Source organism: Pteropus alecto, unplaced genomic scaffold, assembly GCF_000325575.1.
Source record: "Pteropus alecto unplaced genomic scaffold, ASM32557v1 scaffold45, whole genome shotgun sequence".
In the NCBI taxonomy this organism is placed as follows: Eukaryota; Metazoa; Chordata; class Mammalia; order Chiroptera; family Pteropodidae; genus Pteropus; species Pteropus alecto.
The window spans coordinates 39,115,105-39,123,563 of record NW_006442491.1 but is presented as its reverse complement, the minus strand read 5'-3'; positions in this window follow the sequence as shown (position 1 = coordinate 39,123,563).

Genomic DNA, 8,459 nt, shown 5'->3' with positions numbered 1-8,459 from the left:
GGCAAGGAAATGGTTTCCTCGCTGGCCTCTCAGCTTCCAAATTCCACCTGTCAACGCGATGGTTTAAAGCTTATAAATCAGCTAATTCGCAGGCGCTGGCTTGTCTTCCCCTTGGGACCGTGCTGCCTCCCTCAACGGGAGCAGGTGACGCCGTGGGAAGCAGACACCGTCTACGCGTTTGGTGCAGTCGGACTGCGTCCTCGAGCCAGTCACCGGTCCCTCCCAACCACGGGCTGTGTGCGCCATCCGGCAGCGCCTCTGTCCCCACTCTGTCTCCTGATGCAGGACGAGGGCGCGCTGACATAGGACACGTTGCCAGAGATGTCAGCAGAGGTGCGTGGCGTCCCAAACAAGGCCCGAGACGTTTTCACCGGCCAAGAGAGTAAGAGGCACGTTGGCCAGGTGGCCTTTCTGCCCCTGGGTGACGAACCAAAGCTGTGACGGCCACGGCTGCCCCAGACTCAGAGGGACAGATGGTGGGAGCTTTGTCCCAGGTCCGGCAAGGGGCGGCGGGACACCCTGCTGTGCAGGTCATCAGTGGCCTCTCTCCTGTCACTAAGCCCTGTGCTGCGTGGTCACTTCCACGTCTACACCGCTAGGCTCCTTACCAACACACAGTGGGGAAGTTGCCACGGGGACTGCAGCAGAGAGAGCCAGCTCTGAGCCGTCCCCGCCAACAGCCCCCCCCGGAGCGACCAGGGACCCCCCTCCCTGTGTCCAGAGGTCTTGGGAGGGAATTACCCCAGCGCTGCGTTTCCTGCTGGGACAGTGTTTCTTTCCACTTCCTGTGTGCGGGGAACTGCGGGCGTCTCAGGGAACAGACCGGCCTCCTTGCTTGGCGGAGCGTGGCCTGTGCCACCCTCACGCTTCCCCAAGCAGAGGCAGCACGCGGGCACCCCCCACCTGGTCACACGGGCACCCCCCACCTGGTCACGCGGGCACCCCCACCTGGTCACGCGGCCACCCCCCACCTGGTCTCTGCCGTACTGGATGGTCCTCTCTGCTCATCACCACGGGAGTTTGGTGAAGGAGGCTCAGAAGTATGGGTTCGACTTTTACTAGAATTCTCTCTATTCCTCCCAAGGAACGGCTTCCGAGACCGTGCTTTGGGGGACGTGAGGGGCGACGGCAGGATCGATGGTGGATTATGTCGGGGGCTTTTTACCCACTCAGGGTGGCCAGGCCTGTGATCTCGTCAGCTGTTTGCAGAAGCTCAGAAAATAGGGCAGCTGCAATTGCCCCGCTTGACGGAAGAGACACTGAGTCCCATCGAGCGGGGACCTTAGGGCCACACGGCAGCTCGGTGCGGCCTGGGGGTGACCGGTACATCCTGACTGCTCCGAGTGTCCCCTGGGACCTGGTCTCGTGACAAGTTGCGTAGGGCCACGTAACGGGCTCATTCCTGAAGGGTCTGGTTAAAAACAACTTCCGAGTTTGTTCTCCTTTGCTTTCAAAAAAGTCAGCTTTACAAGCTCTGTAAACAATGATACAAAAGTAGCCCCTTAACACGGAGCCGGAGCTGCCGTCCCAAAGGAGCCGCCTGGCACGTCTCAGGCCTCAACCCCTGGTTAGAACTGGGAAAACGGCCTTCGGGCTGGGCCTCGGGCGACACTGTGTCTCAACGCCCGTTTGCAAAGATGATAAGGAAACAGATGTTATGACTTCCAGACCAAAAATTAAAAACGTTGTTTAGAATTGGCGTCGCTATGTTACCTTTCCTGCACCAGTAGCAATGCCTTCCTACTGTGGACGTCACTGTCTCCTTCCCTTTGTCCTGAATACCCCTGGCCTTGTCTCCTAATCAGAGCACTGTTTGAGCTTCCGCCTGAATTAATGATTCCAGGATAGCTCTTCTTCTTGATCTCAAATAAATGCTTGCTGCCTGTCACTTTGAAAGGCCTGGCTGTTTTCACAGCCACATCCCCACACTTCTTTTAGACGGGTTTGGTGGTCACGATCACGTTCATCTCGAAGCGTTTTCACAAGCAGCTGTTTCTTAAAGCGCCTGCAGCAGTGATTAATTTCTGGCGCTCTGCGGTGCATCTGTTTGCTGCCTGGTGGCACCACGCTGGGGCCGGCATCCGCGCGGGGGGCTCGGCCTGGACACCCTCGCGCATGTTTGTTGCATGGGATCATTTGTTTTATTCAAGAAAGACCTGTCTGAAAGTCCACCGAACAAATAACATCCGTGCCATTTGCCATCTTCGCAGACAACTGGCACTTCTTAATAAACACACACAAAAATGGCCAAGGAAGTCTGTGGGTTAACAATTTGCATTAAAATCTCTGAGGAGGACATCTGTTAGCTGAAATTCCAAAAGCGGTGATTGATTCATGATGCCCTAAATCACATCTGTACAGGGACGGAGGGTGGATGGGCTGCGAACTCTGGCAGAAAAGCATCTGTCAGCAGCCAAACCCGGATCCAAGAACGCGCAGCGCGGCGTGAAAAGCAGCATCTGAGGATGGGCCTGAGCTGGCGGGCATGGGCGGGGCCTGCCCGTGTGGGCGGCGTGGGCGGAGCCTGCCCATCCACACTTCGCTGAGAAAGGCGAGGACTTGGCGCCTCGGCGCCCACGTTCTAAACCCCGGGCTGCTGGAAACGCTGCTTGGCTCGGCTGTCCAAGCGGTCAGCCAGCCTGGCGTGGTGAAGTCAAGCCAGCGACATGGGTTCAGAGCTTCCGACGTCGGCAGGTAGCAGAAGGCCAGCCCCTCGTGGGAGAATGGCAGGTGCAGGGCGGCTGAGGGGGGCGGCAAGCCTTGGACCCAAAACAGCCGTCGAGAGAACTAACTCCTGGCCAGTCAATCCACCCAGGGAGTGCTTTGCTGCTGGGCCAGCTCACTGAAATGTAACATAATTCAATTCACTGAAATCAATTTGCAAATGTATCAATTGGGTGAATTACCTGGGAGCTAAACGGTGTCCCTTAGCTGCTAATGAAGTGAGTGGCGATTCTGTTGCTACAGGTTTCACCCCGTTCTAGATGGCTGGGCGAGCCCCCTGCCGGCCCGCGAGGTTTTCAGCGGGACCTGGCGGCCTCTCTGAGTTCACAGGGTTGGGTCTTAGAGTCGCCGGGCTGACGCGCTGCTGAGACGGTGTTACACACTTGGAGCCACACGCGTGTTTTATCGGATTTCCTGGAACCGGGTGAGATTGTGTGTCACAGCGCCCAGCCCGTGATGAGAACTCACTGTGCGTGTGTGTCCCCTCCTTCAGCCGGGGGCTCAGCGACCACTCAGTCCGCTGGCCTCTCTACCAAGACCGCTGTGGGTCTTCCATGCTACGTGCTTGCTCTCTCCTGTCATTCTGCTGTCCATCGCGGGGGTGAGGGGATCATGTCACCTCCCCTTTAAGCAGGGATGCTCACGTCGATGCTGCAGGGCTGTTGTAGACCGGGGGACAGACTGGCCTTTCGATAGCCTGAGCCTTGGTCCCCGGGTCGGCACGCGCGGCGGGGAGCGTGGGGGCCTGCGGCCTGCTCCTGGACCAGTGCACCGGCCATGGCTGGTGCGGGGCCACTGGGGACGAGACAAGTGATGAGCGCCGTCCCAGGTGGTCCCAGCACCCACCCCGCAGCTGCGTCCCGCAGCACCGCAGCCTGCGCCCACTGCAGTTCGCCAGGGGTGTCCGCCCTTCACCCTCTGCTGGCTACGCCCCTGCCTCTCCTCATTTTCCTCGCTGCCCCTGTCCCCCGCATCACGGGTAGAGCGTGCCGGGGCCGGCTGAGCCGTCTGCATTCTCCACCCGGCCCCTGAGCGCCTGGGGTTTAGAGAGTCCGCAGCCAGGGTGGTCATCGTCACTGCTGATTCACAGCTGATTCACGGCGTCCCCCTGGGACCTGCCTCAAGACCACGTGGGCGACGTTTCTGTTTCCTGCGTGAAAGCCGCCCATTTGTTCCAGTGCCTTCCGCACTTCTTGGTGGTCTGTAGCTGGCCTTGACTTTCAAATGCAGAAGCGAAACTAGGTGCCACGAGAGGCTGGGTGCCCGGCGCCACTGGACGTGCAGCAGGGAGAACTGAGACCTGAAAAGAAGGTCACCTCCGCCCGCCCCGCGGGGGCGTCCCTGTGAAGGGGCGTGGCTCGGCGAAGCATCGGTGCAGCGGGAGGAGGGTTGGGCGGGGTCAGGCTAGGTGTGCAGAAGGGCTGTGGCCCAGAAAGGCTCAGCAGCACGAAGCCCTGGGCAGGGGGCTGCGGGGTTAGACGTGGATATTCTCACCGCCCTGCAGCTCGAACACGCCAGAAAGACCGGGCTGCTGCGGCCTCTGCCAGACCCCTGTGCTGTGTGTCCCCAGGGTGTCCCGGCTCCCAGACGGGCTTTCCGCACGGCAGACCTGCCGTGGTCCCTCTGCTGTGACACAGCCTTTCCGCGCTCTGAAACTCTCCCCCAACCCCAGCCACATTCCATTCCCGCCGCCCATCACAGCCCAGCCCAGCTCAGCATCACTTTCTAGACTCAGTGGGCTTCCTGTCACCCACGCGCCCACATGTAGGTCAAGCCCCTGCGACGAGTTCTCGCGTCACCCTTAACTCTTTTCCCAATGCTTCCGCAGGCCGTCATTCCATGCTTATTTGGGACGTGGGCTAGTGAGTTGTTTGTCCCCACAGGCGTCTGTGAGATGCCTGAGGTACCAGACCGTGCTGGCCGCAGTGCCCGGAGCAGCGGGCCACGTGGACGTGGGTCGAGGCCTCAGTGAGAGAGCGCACTCTGCCTTCGTCACGTGAGGGTGACGCCCCGCAGGGCGGGTGTGCGCTGTGCTGCCCGACCGGCCGTCGGAATCAAACAGGATGTGAAACCGAACTGCATTTTAGATCCGGCCTCACGCGTTAATTCCTCATGGCTTCTGGATCCCTGACACCGCTGTGTCCCCCGATGCCTTCGCCCCGCCCAGGCGGGTGTCTCTGTGTGGTATCTCTGGGACTCTCGCATTGGGGACCCTCTGCAGGGCTGAGAGGAGCTTGATCACGCAAACCCAGTGTGAGCAGGGGTGAGGGGCCAGGGAGGCTCGAAAGCCAGGCAGCGGGGACCCCGGGGGGCTTCGTGATGAAGCATTTTTGGGTGGACACAAGGGCAAACTGCCCCAAGTTTGTCTGTCCTCAGCCTACGTTCTCAGGGGAGGATGTGCGTCAGCCAGTCTGTCCCTACCAGCCTCTGACACCGGAGCCGGCACGGGTGAGTGGACGGAGGGCAGGATCGGAGCTGAGAGGCCGGTGGCCCACGGTGGCCCGGCTGGCGGGGGCTACTGCAGGAAGGAGCAGGAGGCACAGGGCCGAAGAAGCTCCCGCCACGGTCAGCGCCGGGACAGCTGCGAGCCAGGGGCCGGGCTCCGGGAAGCCCTGCGAGCCGGTGTCCGCCCCGCGGAGTCCGCGTGAGGCGCCGTGTCATTCCCTGCGGGGTGCCACGGGGCAGCCACGTTCACACACGGACACGGCCGACAGCGCTGGCTGGAAGACCGTCTGTGCTCACGGGACACCTCCCCCGGCACCTGGCTGGCTTCACAGCTGTGCGTGTTTTAATTAAACATTTTTTGAAGACAGAACGAGCACACGCGGTAGATTTTATATGAGGAACCTGCACGTTTGCTGGGGAACTGGGGGGGATGGGAGCTAGCCAGGCCCAGCCGGTGTTCAGACTGTCCGACTACTGGCGTGCCGACACTTCGGATGTCATTGGGGTGGCGACCGGGTGGTGTGTAATAAGACATCAGTGTGAATACTCACATCACTCGTCTGGACCGTGGTGGGGTCCCCAGGGAGCGCTTCGTGGTCTCTGACATCTGAGCCACTTCTTTAATATCACCGCCGGGAGGGGAGGTGGTGTCGTTTAAAGCTGTCCTTGGTGGCTTTAAATCTCACGCTGTTTTTATTACTGTGTTAGGTGAGTGTCTCTGGGTGCTCTCGGGAGATTCAGAAATGTCAGCAGCTCCCTTCCTGCCCCGCCTGTGACCTGTTGTCAACATGCAAGTCAGGGTCATCACGTGTCTCCTGGTTTGCGGTCCCCGCACCCTCCTGGATGAGGCAGGCGGCGTTTACCTCTGCCGGGCTGGGCGGGGTGCAGGGACGGGAGTGGGTGGGGCGCGTGCCTGCCGCTTCCCCTTTGCAAACTTTGGAACCTGCTGTTATTTTCTGCTCACTGTGAAAGTCATGGAAAAGCCATTCTTCTGGGCTATTTTCTTGGTTGGGGTTTATGCGGCGACTCACTTTTTTAACGCATGTATTTCTAAAAATGCAGGGCTCGTCCCTGACCTTGTGCCCGTGGTCTGGCAGGCGTGGCGGGCAGCCCCCCGTCTTCCACGGCGACCCCCGTCTGGGGAGGCCGGGCCCGGAGCTCGCATCGAACACACTTGTTCCCTCATCTGCTGTGCACGAAGTTCCAATTCTCAAGGAATGAGAAGAAAATGCACTAACGCGAAAGCTGTTAGCTTAGTTCCAGTTAAGTTCCTGAAAAATTATCGCCGTGTGGTGGCCACTGCTTAGTAAGGGCCCACCGGACGCCAAGGCAGGAGGCCTTACCGCGCTCGAAGGCACGTGACCCCACGCGTTCTTACCTGGAACAGCGCGGTGCAGCGCGTGGGGAGTGGCGTCCGGCGGAGGGCTGGCCGCGGGCTCTGCTCGTGGGACCTCAGGCAAACCTGGCCTTCCCGGGCTCGGCTTCCTCGCTCGTAAGCAGTGTGACGGGGACAGCCCCAGCGGGCGAAGGCCGCTGTGGGAGAACGGCGCACGCAGCGCCGCTAGCTCAGGCCAGGGCAGCTCCGCCTGGACCGCAGGAGGAAGCGGCTCTGGTCCCCCATCATTCATACGGCGCCGTCGTGCCGACGGGATGCGGCCTGCGGAGTCTGAGGATTTGCCCGAAGCTCTCAGCAGGCGGAAGCCGGGCTCTCACCCACAGCCCGGCTGGGCCTGGGGGCTCCGTGGCCCCCTCGCTGACATTTCTCTGGGTGGAAGCAATTTGCTCCTTGGGGACCCCGCTCCCCCGGCCCACCCAGAACTCCGACCCCCAGATGCTGAGCTAATGCTGAGTGAGGGGGGAGAGCAGTCTGGTACGACGCCCGAGCCTCCATCTGGGGGCTTCGTGCTCAGGGCGCCTGGTCCTGCACGGGTGACTTCTAGGACCCCAGGGGACAAACACGGGCCAAGACCGAGGCGGCGTACCCTGCGTCCTCCCCTCTCTCGTGGGGCCAAGGGGAGCTGTTCATTTCTCAGTCCGTTCAGCTTTCGCTGTACGTAGGGTGCAGGGCTGGAAACCGGCCAGATTTTGTTTTCAAGTATTTTCCCCAGTAAATGCACATAGAGCTGCGCCTCTGACTCTGGGCGCCACTTGGACAAACCTCATGTCCTGGCGGCCGTGTCCCTGTGGCCAGCCACCATTCGTTGTGAGTAGCTGGCCTCCTCCCTCCCTCCAAGGCTTCCCCTGCTCTAGGCTGCGGGGGACACCAGTGTCACCCCGGGCCCCTCACCCTGTGATGGCGGCACCTTGTCCCCAACCCCAGAGGAGCTGACGGAGCCTCAGAGAAGTGACAGCCTCCTCGAGGTCACCGACGACAAGCAGCCATCTGGAGTTCAGACCCTGAGCCCCCGCGGCAGCCAGCAAGCGAACTGGGGACCGCAGGGGGTCCCACTTCTGGGGGAGGCTGGGTTGAAATAATTAGGGGTATTTTTAATGTGGCCTTTCCTCAGCTCATCCCTGAAGAGCTCGTACGCGAGTTTCCAGAGTAACAATTTAGATGTCTTTGTCGGAATTAACATCTTGCAGCTCTTACCGCCCTGGAAAAAACGGAATATTAGTCAGGTGTTTAGTTGCTAAGAAACCCGAGGGGAAGCAGGTGGCCGGGGAGAGAACGGAGCGCTGCTCGTGGGATTGTGGACAGCGGCTCCCTCTGCAAGCCCCCCACTCGCCCTTTAAACGAGAAGCTGTCTCCCGTTTCTGAACACGGCCCCCTGGTTTCCAAACCCGGTCCTGAGAACGTGAGGCCCAAGCCTGGTGTCCCCGAGTCGGGCCACGGGCCGGAGGCCTCCTGGGGGCCTTCGCTCCGCGTACCTGGTCCCCGGCTACCCTTCCTGGCTGCACCGGCCACATTCACACCTGGCCACAGAGGGGTGCAGGCGCTGTGGGCACATGACCAGAGGTGGGGCAATCAGAGCCTGCGTCCTGGGAGATGGGATTCTGGGGTGAGCGTCTCCGATGCAAAGGGACATCGACCGGGGACGCCGTGCAAACTGCCACAGGCGTGGGCAGCGGGAGAGCCACAGCGGGCAGAGCACGGCCTGCGGAAGCCCAGAGGGGCCGGCTGCTGCCTCGGCCGCCTGCGGGCTGGCCTGCGCCTGGGACCTGGGCCGTGAGGAGCACGGGCCCAGGGCTCCTGGCGGGCGAGCAAGACACGCGGGGCTCGGCGGCCACAGTCCCGAGAACCCTCTCTCCCCGGGTCCAGGCGGGGCCGGCCGCGCGTCCCCAGCCCCTGC